This window comes from Gracilinanus agilis, chromosome 4 (genome assembly GCF_016433145.1).
Source record: "Gracilinanus agilis isolate LMUSP501 chromosome 4, AgileGrace, whole genome shotgun sequence".
Classification (NCBI taxonomy): Eukaryota; Metazoa; Chordata; class Mammalia; order Didelphimorphia; family Didelphidae; genus Gracilinanus; species Gracilinanus agilis.
Genome location: NC_058133.1, coordinates 470900733 through 470917662, shown reverse-complemented (window position 1 = coordinate 470917662; position 16930 = coordinate 470900733). Strand labels below are relative to the sequence as shown.

The 16930-nt window shown below is 35.6% G+C and overlaps 1 long non-coding RNA gene across 3 annotated transcripts in view; it reads left to right on the top strand.

The window, feature by feature from the left end:
- The first annotated feature begins 865 nt into the window (after positions 1-865).
- LOC123247230 overlaps positions 866-16930 on the top strand; it is a 25317-nt gene continuing 9252 nt past the window's right edge. The window contains exons 1-5 of one of the 3 annotated variants that reach the window (XR_006506139.1): positions 866-1163; positions 2338-2517; positions 2619-2693; positions 3757-3863; positions 12003-12549. This is a non-coding gene — a long non-coding RNA (uncharacterized LOC123247230). Of the gene's footprint in view, positions 1164-2242; positions 2518-2618; positions 2694-3756; positions 3864-12002; positions 12550-16930 lie in introns of those variants that run through there. The other 2 variants (XR_006506138.1, XR_006506140.1) reach the window with 2 other exon arrangements.

The following is a 16930-nucleotide window of genomic DNA, read 5'->3' as shown; positions in this document are numbered from 1 at the left end:
TAGGAGATTTCTATCAAAGGTTCACTCTGAGGTGAGTCACCATGGGAGAAGCCTCCAAAATGACTAGTCACTAAAACAAGCTTATAGAACACTGAATAAACTCTTTTCTTTTATTCTGCCCACATTTAGAGGTACAAGTGTTTATTCCTTATCAGTGCCTTGTCATAGATTCTTAGAATGTTAATGCTAAAAGGCTGTAGATTCATTCTAATATCTTCCTCTTTTTCATCATTTCCTATTTCTCCTATCTTTAGCTTGTTTATACATATTTGCTTGTCATCTCCTCCATGAGCTTGTGAGCTCCTTAAGGGCAGGGAATACAAATACAAAAAACATTAGCTTTACAAGTATATGACGGGGGACACATAGATAGGTTACGGTTGTTCCAAGAAAGATCGGAATCTTTTAGTTGACTGAAAGCTCAATTTGAGTCAGTAGTATGACATGGCTGTCAAGAAAGCTAAAACCACCTTGAACTTCACTAGCACAGACATGACTTCCAGGAATAGAAATGTGAAAGTTCCACTGTATTTGATCTATGGCAGACTTTATCTGAAATAACATGTGCAGCTTCGTGCACTTTAGTCTTAGAGAAACATTGATAATCTAGGACTATCTAGAGTAGGGATCAGCAACATATGGCTCTCGAGCCATAACTGGCTCTTTTGAGGGCCAGATATGGCTCTTTCTGCAGGAGCCATAAAGTCAATTTTTTTTCAGGTGCTGTTACAGGAGCAGCACTGTGAGCACTGTATGGCTCTCACAAAATGACATTTTAAAAAATGTGGCGTTTATGGCTCTCACAGCCAAAAAGGTTGCCAACCCCTGATCTAGAAGAAGATAATTTAAATGGTAAAGGATCTTGAGTCCATGCACTGTGAGTATTGGTTGAAGGAACAGGGCATATTTGGTCTGGACTTGTCTAGGGATAGGAGGACCGCATTTTAAAAATCTGCCATGTAAGAGAGGAATTAGACTTGTTTTATTTGGCCCAAGAGAAATAAAAAACAGCAAGCAATGAGTGGAAGTTCTAAAGAAGCAAATTTAGGCTTGATGTAAGAGAAAAATTACTAATAATTTGAGTTGTCAAGAAGTGGAATGGGTGGAGTTAAGAAGACCTCCTTGAAGATCTTCAAGTAGAGGCTGGATGACCAACTTTTCAGGTATGTTGTAGTTATTATTCAGACATTTTTCAATCATGTCTGACTCTTAATGACCCCATTTGAAATTTTCTTGGCAGATACTGAAATGATTTGCCATTTGTTTCTCCAGTTCATTTTACAAATTAGGAAACTGAGGCAAACAAGGTTAAGTGGTTTGCCTAGGCTCACACAGCTAGAAAATGTCTCAGGTCAAATTTGTTCTCGGGAAAATAAGTTTTCCTGAATCCTGAGTCTACCAATGTGCTACGTGGCTGCTCTCACAATATAGTAAGGATTCTTTCTGTATATATAATTTTACAATGCAATTGCTAAGTGTCTCTCTAACTTTCCTTCTACCAAAAAACTTTTTTTTAAATAAAAGGAAAGCAAAAATATCACTAATTGCTACAGTCAAGGAAAACAAATCTTTGTGTTAATCATATCTAAATGTATGTCTCCTTCTTCACCCCTAAGGCCATCATTTCTTTATTAAAAGGAGAGTAGTATGCTTTCTAATGAAAATTCAAATTTTGGTTGGTCATTGCATGCTAATTTTTTTTAAATCTTTAAATTTGTTTTCTTTTGCAGTGCTATAGGAATTCTGTTAATTCCTCTCTTGGTTATAATCACTTGACTCTACATCAGTTCATAAATATTCCAGAGTTTCAATAAAACTGTTCCTTTCATTATTTCTTATAGTACCATAATATTCCATTCCACCTACATAGCATAGTTTGCTTTGACATTCCACAAATTAATGTGCTGATATAAATATTTTTGTGCACATGAGTCCTCTTTGCATTTCTTTTATCACTTAGAAGGTATGGATCTAGTAGTAGTAGCCAGATCAAAGTGTAGGGATCAGAATATAAAATAAACCTATAGTAGTCATGAGTATTTCTGCATATTAGCAAAAAATATAAAAAATGTAAAACTACCAAGAAGAGATAGGAAAGATAAATTGCATTAAAAAACTATAGAGTGTATAAAATATTTGGTAGTCTACTTCCCAAAATATATACTATAACTATAAAAAGTATAATTACAAATCATTCTTTATAGAAATAAATACAGACAGACCTAGAGAATTATTAGTTGCTTATGGCCATGCCAATATAATGCTAATGACAAGGCTATTTTAATTTGCTTATTTAGTATGAAAGAAATCATGTTATCAAATGATTCCTTTATGTAGACATGAATCTGAAAAGGTGCAGAAGGAAAGGGCATCTGGCACAGACATGATGAAATATCAAGCATTTCAGTTGGTGGGAAATGAAGATATATCAAAGCCTAAGTGTGGAGGATCTTGGAAGAGCTCTCTAATCTCCACTGTCCACCAGCTATAATCAGAGGGGCAAGAGATGCTGAGGAGGTATGAGTTTCAGAGTGAAATAATATACTATTAAATTTAAATAAATCGGAGTTACATAAATGATATTAAAATTGGCTTTTTGCCTTTGTTTCCTTTTTTAGAATACTATAGATTGAGGATTTTCTGAGAAGAAAGAAAAAGGAGATAAAAAGGAATGTGTAAAAAGAGGAAGAGAGGTAAAAGTCAGAAGCAAAACAAGTAGGACAGTTCTGAAAGTAACATGAGGCATGTTATAATTTTGTAAAAAATGTAATTAATATGGGAAAAAATTCATGATTTCTCATATGAAATCCATTTGGGAGTTTTGTTTATAGAAATGTTCATTCTGAGGAGAGATTTTTATTAACTATGGTATAAAACATTAAATTTTTAAAAGAATACAGCAAGCAAGCAAGCAAAACAAAGAATGCATGCACTTCAGTGTGTGTGTGTGTGTGTGTGTGTGTGTGTGTGTGTGTGTGTATGTGTGTGTGTGTGTGTGTGTGTGTGTATGGACTTTGTAAACCATATACCAAGAAACTTGATTTTGACTATTGCCAGATAGTAAGAGAATTACTAGAAAAGTAAATGATGATCCCAAAAGATCAACATGTCTCCATCGAGAACGGGGCATGACAGAACTAACATTTTCCCCCACTTTTTTGACTGGGCATTTAAGATCTGGGAAAAGGAACCATATTTCAAGAACTATATTCTTCTACCCTGTTTGATTGTGTCTTATCAGCCCCTCAGTCTTTTTTTATCACTACTTATTTCCTATCTATCAGATGTAGGTATCCTATTCCTTTCCAACTCCTCATATCTTTCTTCTTTCTTCTTTTTCTCTTCTTTCTCTCTCTCACGTCTTGTCTGCTGTCAAAAGTTCAATTATCATAAAAACATAAACGATGGGTGATTTCTAGATCTCTAATCTCTCTTCTAAACTCCAAGTCTGTATTGACAGTGTTATGTTGGTTTTAACAGTGATATTTGTGGGAAGCTGTAAAATGCCAGTGGTCTGTATCAATCAGGACTTAGTTGTCCCTTAGTAGATGGGGAGCACACACACAGGCTCTCAGCAGGCTTGAGTGAAAAGGGAGGGGAACAATCTCGGGAGCTCTCCCTTACCTCCCCCTCCCACCAAGCAGTTAGGAATCAGTTACAAATGGAGATTGCTCTATTGTCTTCAGATCTCAGTCAGGAAATTAGGTAAGGCTGAACTCAAAAGATATTAACTTTAACTAAACTATTTCCCCACAGGTTTGAGTAAGGAGAAAATAGTAAAAGCTTGATGTCTGAAGCTTTCAGGGACTGAGGAAGAATCAAGCTTTGGGCCACTTGGCTGAAGAAGTTCAGTTTGAAGAGTTGTAAGTATATCCCCAAGTATATCCCAGGCACAGCTTCCCAAAAATGAAGGGTTTAATGAAATGTGGGGAAGGGAAGAAAGGGAGATTTGACAAGGATAAAATAAGGTCAGGGGAGCCCTAAACCTTTAGGTCCAAGCAGCCCCTACCCCCAGAGGGGAAAGGTATCTTGGTTAGCTATTTAGCTCTCTAACCTAATAGATAATCTACTCCTAAGGTCTAAATAACTCATTTGAGGTAATAGTGAGGTTGATTGAAGGTCTATTTTGACTAAAACAAGATTAGCAGCTCACAAGAGCCCCAAGATCTGGGATCAGCAAACAGTGACCTGCTCACTTCAACCCCCAGGAATCAACTGCCCCTAACTGGCTTAAACTGCCCCCCTCACCCAGAGTTCTCTGGGGGCCCCCTAGAATTCTCAGCTGAGGCTTGACCCACTTTCTTGCCAATCTAATTCCACTTTGCAATTTCACTGAACAAGGGTCCTCTGCTATTCATTGCTACCTGGACATATAAATAACTTAATTTTAGCATATCTAAAATGTAATTGTTAAGGAATAATGCTTCTAGAAATGGAAGGAATATCTAGTCCAACCTCATTTGTAAAATAAGGAAACTGAAGTTCAAAGTATTCAAGTTACTTGGTCAAATCATTTCATAAAAGAAATGGGATTCAGCCTCAGGCATTTATTTTAAAAATCAGTGCTTCATTCATAGCATCACATGCCTCATCTTGACTTTAAATGCACTTCCTTCTCCCAGCTTCCCATTTCCATTGAAGTAAATGTCCTTCCAATAACTCAGACTCATCTTTGACTTTTTCTTTTCTGCCATCATCCATATATTGAATCTTGTCTATTTGGTCTATTTGAACTCCAGCAGATCTCTTACATCCACAGTACCTAGAAAAGTCTCAGCATCTAATAATACATATTTGCAAAAAGATATTTTTTAGTTGGAAAAATATAAATATATCCCAGTTTGGGGAAGAGAAAAAGGTTTTAATCTATTGAACAAATGGAAGAGATTATTAGAGACAAAATTTGGTTTTGATTATACAAAAATGAGAAGGATTTTGCATGACAAAAACAATGTTTCTAGAATAAAAAGAAAAACAGATTGTGAAAAAGTGTGGTAAATAGCACTGGTAAATATCTGACATTCAGAATCTATGAAGAACATCAATAAGCTATAAAAGTAATGCCTATTCCCCAATGATAGAAAGGAAAAACATGAATATATCATTTTTGAAGGAGAAAATCTGAACTGTTTTAAACACACATAAATTTATTCAAATGGTTTAATAATCAGAAAAGTTAAAATTTAATAAAAATTTAAGATAATATCATATGCATCAAATCATCAAAAATAATTACAAATAATAAAATTCTGTGTTGACAAGACAAGTAAATAGATAATTTGTTACATCATTATGGGACTGTAGATTGGAAAGTAATCCAGTAATTGAGAATAGGTAATGAAAAAAAACATGGAATCTGACTTCTGCCATCATATTTTAAGGTAGGTGCTAAGAGGGAAATTGAAGACTTATCTACACAAAAATATTTTTATGATAACAAAAGATTTAAAAACAACTCTCATGACCGTTGATTAGAGCCTGAATAAGTACATTGAAATTTGTTCATATAATGGAACGTCATTGTGCTATTAAAATGACAGATGTAAAGAACATAAAGTCTTAGAACAATATTGGGATAGCAGCATTAGAGTAATATTTATGCAAGTTATAACTATTCCAATGGCTACAAAACTGTGCAAATCCACATATGAAAAATAAAACAGAAGAGAGCAAAGTAAAAGTTATTTGTGATTTTCTTATTGTTATTTTAAAAATCACTTTGCATTTCCTGTTTTTTAACTCGACATGATATATATATGTGTATATATATATACATATATATATCTGTAGAGTGGTTAATGAGGTAATTCTCTCTGCTATTTTCAGGTTAGCATTATAGATTTTCCTCAGGCACTTAGAGGTTAAGTAATTTGCCAAGGGTCTCTGCCAAAATGGGTTTGAGACTGAATTTGAACTTAGTTCCTCCTGATTCTAAATCCAACTTTTAAACTAATGCATTGCTTTATTGTCAATATTTCATCAAACTATAACCTGAAGCATTAGAGAAATCTAGAATAGTCCTGTGTATATATTCTTTGAAGGACTGATGGGCAACCAGGGATTAGATTGTGCAAGATGAAAACTAGGTATGGATTTTCATATGATGTACTAGAGCTACATACACTCTATGTTACAGATGAATTGGCCCATTTTATATTCCTCAAATATAGCATTCCGTTCTTGCCTCTATGCTTTGATATAGAATGACTATCATGTGTGGCTGGAATTCATTTCATCTTTACTTCTTAATCTTAGAATCTTTACCTTCTTCAAGACTAAATTTCTTACCAAAATGTCATAATTCATGACATTTTGGTAAGAAACTGAGATAGTAAAATACTACCAAATCCTATGATCTTTTATCAGTCTTTATTTTTCTTAATTTTTCTGCATCATTTGAAAATGTTGACTCTCTTATCCATATATATATATGTGTGTGTTATATCTATATTATAATATGTATATTATAATAATATAGATATTAATATGGCTACTAATACCAGTCAATATTATCTACATACATACATACATTCATATATCCACATCTTTTAAAAAACATATATTTTCTATTTGTACTTTTATACAGCTTGAATCCCCCACAGCCCAATACTCCTTTTTTTTTTGATAGAATATAAACTCTCTGAGGGCAAGGACTGTTTTGTTTTTTTTTGTCTTTGTATGTCAAGTGATTGTATTAATTATATTTCTAAGAAAACTATTTCAATTATATTCATATAACAACTCCAATTGCACAATATTCTTCCTTATATTGAAGTAAGAATTGCCTCCTATTCTTATAAGAACTTAATAGTTTAAAAAAACTGTAATATTACTCATTTAGCCTAAGTTCTGCTCTATGGCAGAGCTCTTCATTAATTCAGATTCAATGCTCTGGCTCAAGTTTAAAATTATTTGCAGAATCACAAAGGAAACTCAATGATAATCTCACCCATAAAAACATTTCTACCTAAAACATACCTCAAAAGTTGATATTCAAGACCGCTTAAGAGAGGAAACTCACCAATCCATTTTATGTTTGTATGGTTTTGTGATTAATAATAATTATGAATATGTGAATTTTTGCAACTTTCATACAATAGAACAGACTGTGTTCTGCCCTGTAAGACCAAATGGAACATTTTAAACCCCTATTCCGTGTTATAGCTCTTCAAATACTTGAAGGATGCTGTCGTGATCCTCTCTAAGCATCTCTTCTTAGGCTAAGCTTTCTTCATTTTTTCAGCTATTTATCTTATGGCATGTTCCCCAGTCCTTTCACCATCTTGGTCTCATTCCCCTATATCATGAGGTTTTTACCTGGTATCTGTGAATTTTAAAAATAATATCTATTTTGACAACTATATTTCAATTTAATGGGCTTCCTTTGTAATACTATGTATTTTATACATTTAAAAATCTTACTCTGACAAGGGATCCACAGGGCTTCATCAGATTGCCAAAAGGGACCATGACACAAAAAAAACCTCAAGATTCTCTTCCCTAAAGCCCCTCTAATTTGTTTTATCTTTCCTAAAATGTGATGCTTAGATCTGAATGGAGAACTCTAGATGATCTAGTCATCACAGAGTATGCTGGAAACTAGGTCTGAACACATGCCTTGATGAAGCCTACAATTGCATTAGCTTTTTTGGCTGCTATGTCATAATGTTGAGATATTAATCTTCCAGTCCACTATAACCCCTAGATCTTCTGTTTCCCCCTGTAAACTGCTATTTATCCAACTCTCTTCTATCTTGCATGTTTAAAGTTGATTTTTTTCAATCTGAATGGAACTTGATAACTCTCTCTCCCCAATTTCATTCATTCAGCTCTGCCTTTTGCTATAAAGCCTGCTGAGTTTTGCTTTTTTAATTCTGACATATAAATGAGTGCATTGGTTGCCCCTCCTATGTTCTCAAGCCATTTATATTTTCATAATTAATAAAAATATCAAACAGCACAAAGACAAGAATCTTCTGAGGCACTCCATTAGAGATGTCCCTTCAATTTGATATGGTTCACTTAATAAGCGCTCTTTGGGTATGGTTATTCTACCATTATTCAACCTAACTTTCCTGTCCTCCATTTCACAACTATCCATCTTGTCCTCCAAAGTATTACTATTATTATTACTACTACTAATGAAGATGATTATGATAGAATTCACATAGGACTATAAGGTTTGCAAAGTGATTTACAAATATTATATCATATTTTTCTTCATGGCAACTCTGAAACAAAGGTGTTGTTTTCATAGAGAGATTCAATGACATGTCCGGAGTCACATATTTAGCATGTGTGTAAGTTCAAATTTGAATTCAGGACTTCTTATAAAAACTAAAAATAAAGGAAGCAATTATCTAAGGCATTCTGACATTTTATTGTAGAAAACTTCCAATTATAAAAGGTCAGTCTATGTCCATTACAGCTCTGCCAAAGACTTGGAGCTCATGTGTCAATTAGTATATATAAAATCACATTACAGACTCCTTCCTCCTTAAAAATGGAAGTAGTCTTCTGAATTTTTCTTCTCAGGAAGGGTAAACCAGAGAAGATCTCCTTCTTCAAGAAGGTCAAGTATTTTTCTTGTTTCTATTCTATGAAGTAATCATCCATTCCGTATATGGTAAAAATGAAGTTCACTTCCATAGTTTCAAAGCCAACTGAGATATCATATTCTGGACATATTCCAGAATGCTAGAGGTATGTGTAAAACTCCCCTTGGCAAGGATATCTGGCCAAAGAATTTCTGAGGATTTTCTTTGTTATTTTATTCACAATATCATTATTGATTACTGATGCTTACACACAATTCAATCAATAAATAATCAGGATTATACCTTACAATTTGTCATTAAAATATTTATTATCTAATTGGATTACATGCAGAAAATATAGAGTAATGGAGGCATAAATATTGAATATGAACTAAATTTCCTTAATTAGTTTATCTTTTACATTCCTGACTAATGTCCAATCAACTCTACTACCTTGTTATCTCATGAGAGACTGTCAGATATTTTGCTGAAAAGCACTGACTTCGTTTTAACTGGTTAGAATGTCTTTGCATGCTCATTCTTATGCAGCATTTTAACTATTCCTCTTAGATTTGAGCTTTAGTATATTTCAATAATTCAAGTAAGTACATGGCAAGCAGCTACTAATACTGGTTTCAATATTACTTTATGCAAGGCACCAGGACATGTTTTAAAGACATCAGAATAAATTAAAAGTTGCTTTTTTTTCAAGGAGCATATATTCTGTACCTGGGCTCAAATCCTGAATCTAACACTTAGCTGTATAATTCTGGACTATTCATATTACCTTTCTTGGATTCAGTTCTTCATCTACAAAATAAGGAATTTATTATATTACCTCTCAGATCTCTTCCAGCTCTTGTGGGACATGTTATCTAATGTAACACCTGATTCTGCACCTCCCCACCCTTATTCCCTCTCTCTTTTGGCTAGAATGATAATTCACCTCAATTTGCATTGATACTGGCAGTCCTGGGGTGAGGAAGAGTTTTTTGGGGGGATGGTAACAATCAATATACTGCAATAATTTACTCTAAGGGTGCAAGGGGTTAACTCTAGTGTTGGGGAAATACACATCTACACTTAAAACTAAAGCTCATGAGCCCCCACTTATGTGCTTCCCAATTATACATATATTATATATAATTTTTGTAACTATCAGTCTTGTTTTGCATAAGGAAAAAGTATGCTTCAATCTCCACTCTGAATCTATCAGTTTTCTATCTGGAGATTATTTATTTTTGGCTTTCTAGTGTGTTTTAAAAATATTTATCATTTATTTTTAACATTCTTTTCTTTTAAATTTTGAGTTCCAGATTCTTTCCTTCACTTATAAGGCAAACAAAATGATGTTAATTGTATTTGTGAAATTACATGACATGTTTTCATATTAGCCAAAAACAATAAAGTGAGAAAATTGTACTTCAGTTTGAACTCAAAGTATTTTAAAATCAAAGTATTTTAGTTCTCTCTTTGGAAGTAGACAGTGTTTTTTCATCAAGAGTCTTTGGAAATTGTCTTGGATAATTGTATTCATCAAAGTAGCCAAGTCTCTAACAATTGATTATAACTACAACATTGCTGTTATTGAGCACAATGAGATGCTAGTTCTCACTTCACTTTATATCAGTTCACATAGGTCTTGTCTTTTTTTCTTAATTAAATCACCCCTTTCATTTCCCACAGTATTAGAGTAGTCCATCATGAGTTTTTTATGTTTACCTTTTTATGATCCTCGAGTCTTTTGTTTGAATGTCATATTTTTCTATTTAGCTCTGATCCCTTCATTAGGAATGATTTAAAATCCTCTATTTTATTAAATATCAATTTCCCACCAAAAGGGTTATACTCAGTTTTGCTGAGTAGGTTATTCTTGAAGGTGATCCTAGCTCCTTTGACTTCTGGAATATCCTATTCCAAGACCTCTGCTCCTTTAATGTGGAAGCTACCAAATCATGTGATTCTGACTGTAGTTCCATAATACTTGAATTGTTTCTTTTTTAGTAGCTTTTAAAATTTTCTCCTTTACCTGGGAACTCTGGAATTGAACTATGATATTCCTATGAGTTTTAATTTGAGGATCTCTTTCAAGAGGTGATTGGTACATTCTTTCAATTTTTATTTTATCCTCTGGATTTCAGATAGTAAAGCAGTTGTCCTTGATAATATTTTGAAATATGATGTTTAGGCTCTTTCTTTGATCATGGCTTTCTTTGATTGATTTTCAAAAATATTCAGTCCTGGTCACTTCAAAATGGTCTAAATGCCTTTTGGATTAATAGTACAATCCTGATTAGCCTTATGTATAATATTTACCCCCCAAATCATATTAATGTCATTAAAGCATAGCATAGAAGGACATTTCCAATTATCCTGCTTTGGCAGCCCACTATTGATGACAGACATCACACTTTAAGCTACAGATATTCATCATGTACTTGAGTACTGAATGACCACTAGGCACTCTTAATACGATATATAATCCAGAGCTTTACTAAGGTCAAGAATCGAAGGATCAGATTGTACACTTAATCTCTGCAAGACTGATATTCTTAAAAATAGCCAGAAGGTTCATGTAATACAGTTTAGTTTGTAGAACTGTTCTTGCTACTATTTGCAATATGAATCTTTTCTCATCCCCACCTTTCCCAACCCTCTATTGATTCCTCTATCATCTTTCTTTAGGAGTTCTATTGAGAGGTAAGACCAGTTTTTTTCTGGCCTTTTCATTCTTGGCTTATCTCTTAGAAACACAAAGAGGAGAGTGAATCTCTCTGGAACCTACTCAATTATGAAAACACAAAAATGAATGTCCCAGATCATTTCTTTGTTGGGGGGAAATGCGATGAACTTGAAGCCATTTTAGAAAATCAGATAACTGGGGAGCTAGAAGGGACCAGTTTGCAAAATGGATTCTTTATTTTTTATAATTAATGATCCAGTTGCTTCAGAGATTTACTGCCTCTGCATTAGATAAAATAGTGAGAAAATGTGTTTTGTCATTCAAATCTGCCTTCCAAGAAGATTACATGGTGACTCTCTCCCTCCTACTAACCAACTCTTTGTCCCCATAGAATATCATTCTCTCCATCTCTCCTAGGTATTTCTTGTCTCAAGATCCTCTTGTGGGATTACATTGCTCTGTACCAAATGTTAGGTACCTGATCTCCTTTGATGAGATAAGACTTTGCTGCCTGCCAGAACCTCTTTTGGAAACTTTAGCCCTCAAGCCCAATAGTTGCTAAAATCCACATTTCACTGGGAATTGCCCTTGGCCATGAAAATATTAGCCTGAGGTTGCAAAATTCTTAAGAAAGTCACACACACACACACACACACACACACACACACACACACACACACACACAGATCAGATGCTGCCTCAACTATAGCCAAGCCTGGAATATTTTGGGCAGGTGTCAATCCCATCAGGTCAGCTGCTAATATTTTGCTCTTGCTTTACAGCAAAGCAAGGCCATCAGATATTGTAAGGAGGACACAACAGGCACATTTTCATTAAAGCTTAATTTGGCTGCTTTGCAACATGTGTGTTCTGCCGAGTTCTCTATCTTCTCTAAGCAGTGGGGCCAAAGTCATCGATCATCACAGACAGAAGCTTGGAAGTCAACGCTTGCTCTTGCTACCATGGTATTGAAGAATGAGTCAATTCAGGCTGGGAGACTCCTGGAGCTGCCTAAAGTGTTGGGAACAGAGGATCAGGGGGAAAGGGTGTCCAGTTCTCGGGTAGTTGCTTTCAGCCTCCCCCCTCACCCAACCCCCACCCCTTTTGCAGGGGTGACACTAATTCGGGAGAGGCCTTGAAAGCACAGCAAATGGAGCAGATGACCCTCTCTAATTCTCTCCCTGATCGCCTGCTGAAAGGTGGCATTTCACAGGGCAGGCAAATCTGTTACTCCACTTATACCAGCTCGGAATCCGGAGACATTTCTGCCATTACTCCCAGCCCAAAATAGCCATTGGTGAAATACAACCTGCATGCTGTTGTCAAAAACAAGTGTGAGTATTGTAGTTAATGTTTGGCAGCCCGCCTGCCTACCCGTCCGGGTTCACCACAGGGGCCCGGGGAGGGGTGTTCCAGAGGCTGGCCAGTCCAGGGCTCCAGTTCTAAAGTCCTCCTTGTGCCTCGGGCCAGGCGGCTGCAGGTGATTGGCTCCAGGCATTTGCCTGCAGGAAATCAGTCCAAACTTCCCCAGGCAGGAGACTCCCAAGGAAACCGAAATAACCCTCCAAGCACAGGTAGGCTTTAAGGCAATGGTTCCATACACAGAGGAAGTAGACTCTAAGGAGGCTCTCTGAACAGGCATGAATGGCCACTCTGTCTACCTGGAAGTGGATTGCACACAGGCCGCATCCCACGCATTGAAAGCATGAACCCATTTTGTGCCTAGAAATACGACCCGCCCCCTCCCCGCCCCTAACCCGGTGCGATAATTAAATCACTGCTTCATTGAACTTGCCTGCTAGTCTTACAAGCCTACAAGCCGGCATAAAAGATTCTAACCGTGTTAAGGGGAAAGATGAACGGAGTAGGAATCTGAAGGTGTGCTCCTATCCCAAGAAGGAAAAAAGCATCAGCTGTGTAGTCAGAAAACCCAGGTTCTACTGGTGCCTCTGACAGGGGACCTTAGGCGAGTCCCTGAGCCTCTCTACCCCCTCAGTTGTCTCATGACTGACGAAGTAAAAAGTTTGAACTAGTGGTCTCTCCCAAAACTAAACCTTGGCCATTCTTGGCCATTCCCGTGGCGGGCATCACCCCGGAGATCGGGACGGTGAAATGGATGTCCACCAGTTCATCTAGAAATTTCCCAGGATCTTCCCTTTAACTCTTTGGGGAATTTTGTCCTGATTTTTGGACCCGCAAAAGGGCTGATTCTAGGTACCATACATGCTTGTCTCCCCCGCCCCCCAGTCTTTAGATTTGGAAGAAGAAAAAGGCTAAGTTGGTGAAACCTTGGGGGAATGGAAGCCACAGAGAAATGGAAGAGAGGTTACTATGCCTGGACTTAATTTGTAGAAGAGATGTTTGTATGTACAACCACTGACGTTCCTTCTGATTATAAAAAACGATGCCTCTAAGATCAACCCATTAACATACATGTTGGTGTAGTATAATATTAAGAGTACCAAATTAAAGGCAGGAGATTTAGGTTCAAATTTCGGCTTTATCAGGCTCTGGTTTTTCTACTCCAGAGACTATGGCAAACGTTTACTCATACAACAATTCAATAAACATTTATTAAATACCTTCTATATACCAGGCACTGTGCTAAGTCCTAGGGATATAAAAGGAGATAAAAGACAATCCCTGTCCTAAAGGAGCTTCTGATTTTTTTTTAATTTAGATGATAAAAGTTGGGTTATAAATAATATAAATATTAAACAAAACAAAATATTAAATATTAAAAATAAAAATATAAAACCTGAGGTATAGATAATAAAACATGAGTTAGGATAGTTATAGGAAGAAAATTAGTGTATACAGGTGATTTAGAACAAAGTGATTTACAGTGTACCAAAGTGATTAATAAATATTTAGTAAGCATCTTCTATGTGCCAGACTTTGTGCTAAATCCTGAGGATACCAAAGGAGATCAAAGACAATCACTGTCCTAAAGGAGCTTCTGATTTAAAAAAATATATAGATAATAAAACTTGGGTTATAAATACTATAAAAATAAACATAAAATTAAATTAAAAATAGAAAATATAAAAAATATATAAAAATAAAAGAAATAAAAAACTTGGGGTATAGATAATAAAATATGGGTTAGGATAGTTATAGGAAGAAAATTAATGTACACAAGTGATTTAAAACAAAGTGATTTGCAATGTACTAAAGTGATTAATAAACATTTAGTAAGCATCTTCTACATGCCAGACAGTGTGCTAAACATTGGGATACAAACAGAGACAAAAGACAATCCCTGTCCTCAAGGAATATTTAAATTGAAAACATTTAATTTAAAACCCATAAATAGATAATATTCAAAAAACCCATAAATAGATAATAAAAACTTAAAATATTTGCTAGACAACATAGTTATAAGGGGAAAATGAATGTGTACCAAGTATTTATGACTGTAAATTATTATTGAAGTGTGAGACTTTAAATGAATTATTTGTAAATTTTATTTGAATGAGCATGCCATTTATTTATTGAAAAACAATGCTATACTTTGTATACACTAGTATTTAGCTTGATGCAGCTGGGTCACAGTAATGAGAAGATTAAACCTTGAGCCAAGAAGGTCTGAGTTTGAGTCCTGCCTCTGATTTATCATGACCATGGGACTCTGGGCAATTTTTAACCTCCAGTGTTCTGGGCCATTGGTGTCAAACTTAAACAGGAACTGGGGCCACTGGTTTACATAGGAAACTCTGTCTATGGCATATTAACAGTTTTTAAATGTAATGCTATCTATATTTTATCATATTTTTATTTATTTTTCTAAATTACATTTGAATCTGATTCAGACCACATTTAGGAGAATTGTGGGTCATATGTAGGCAGAGTAAGTAAGGCATGTTTGACCCCTTTGCTCCAGGTAATTTTGTAAAACTATATAATACAGAGAATGTAATGGCGGATATTGTTGGAGATTCCTTATTGGGCATTATCAATGAAATTACAGTTTTAATCTCTATTATTATTTAGTATAAAAATAGTTCCTGCTTAAATTGATTTCATAACCATTAGAGTTTTGGATAAAGTCAGAGAGATCAAACTTCAATTATAAAGCCTTAATATCATGATTTCTACAGGCACCTTTTCATTACCCATCATTTTACTTGTATCTCATGCATTTAATACAATCTCAAGAACATAGTTAAAACTTAGTAAATGACTGTTTTTAAACCTCTCTTAGCATCAGGGGCCGAGCAAAGTTAAGTGACTTTCCCAGAGTCACACAGCTAGGATATGTCTGAAACTAAATCTGAATCCAGGTCCTCTCAACTCCAGGTGTGGCTCTCTATCCACTGTGCTACCTAGCTACCCTTTAGTAAATGTTAACTGATTGAGAAAAAAAAAAATCTGTGTATCCAAGAAAAGAAAACAAGACAAAAGTAATAAAAAAAATAAAAAGTAAGAAGGGAAAGAAGAATAAATAGGCTTCCATTTTTAAGCAATGATTATTCTTATAAAAAATATAGAGGTGGAAGGATTTGGAGAAGCAGAGGAAGAAGGTCCTCACCTCAATTTCAAGTGTTAAAAAGGGGCTGCAAGGGTGTTAAAGTAGAGTGTATTATGGCCAAGAGTGCATCCCCACCTCTGATACCAGCAAACTTCATTCTTACTTCTCAGCATCAAATGATTTTTATGCTCCAGCCCAACCAGTCTTTTTTTTTTTTACTGCTTCTTACTCATTTTAATTGAACCTAGAGGACTTGCACCATCATGGGTAAGAGACAAAGCATGGGTTACTGAAGCAGGAAGGGGGAAATCAGCAGAGGGCCCAGAGAATGCATCCTCCTGGGACCTGCTTAATACAAGGTTGAGCAGGGTAGCAGGATAGCTCATTCATGTCTGGAGCACTTTTGTGGAAACTGAGTCAGGGCTGACAGGGAGGCTTCTGCTAAACTAGGTTATCAATCAGTGCATACGCACAACATGGTACTATATTTAATTCTATTATTAATTCTCATCCCATTCCTCTTATTTTCATAGTCAAGTAAGCTTCTGCTTTAAACTCCTATGTCAGGCTCACAACTGATGACCAAAGAGTTCAGAGTATTAGCAAATGTTTATGCTATTTTTGACTTAGATTATATACATGGACTTGATTCTTAATTAGTCTTTATTTAAATGAAATATTCAACAATGCCAAAAGTAATAGCATTAAAATTTGGAATTATTAGAATCATAAAATAATAAGAGAGTTTCCCAAAGTGGGATGGACCCTGGCATTTCCATGTTTTCTCTGATGGGCCACCAACATAAGATCCAAAGACAGTCTCTTCCTTGAAGGAGGTAAAGCTAAGGGAGATCTGGGCAATTCAAAAAGAGAAAGACAGAGGAAGAGGGAGACACACACACACACACACACACAGAGACAGACAGACAGACAGACAGAAAGACAGACAGAGACAGAGACAGAGAGACAGAGACAGAGAGAGAGATGAGGAGATGCTCTATAGCCAATAAACAATGAAATAGTGACAGTTTCCTTTGGAGTGAGTAGACTTCTGCCACTCAATAAGAAAAATGAAGCTTTGCATGTATTCTTTTCCCCTCAACATCTCATATCTAACAGTAGCAACATATCAACACATCCCTAACCCCTTAGTGCTCCATTTTTACTCTAGTCCCCCCCCCGTTTCATACACACACACACACACACACACACACACACACACACACACACACACACACA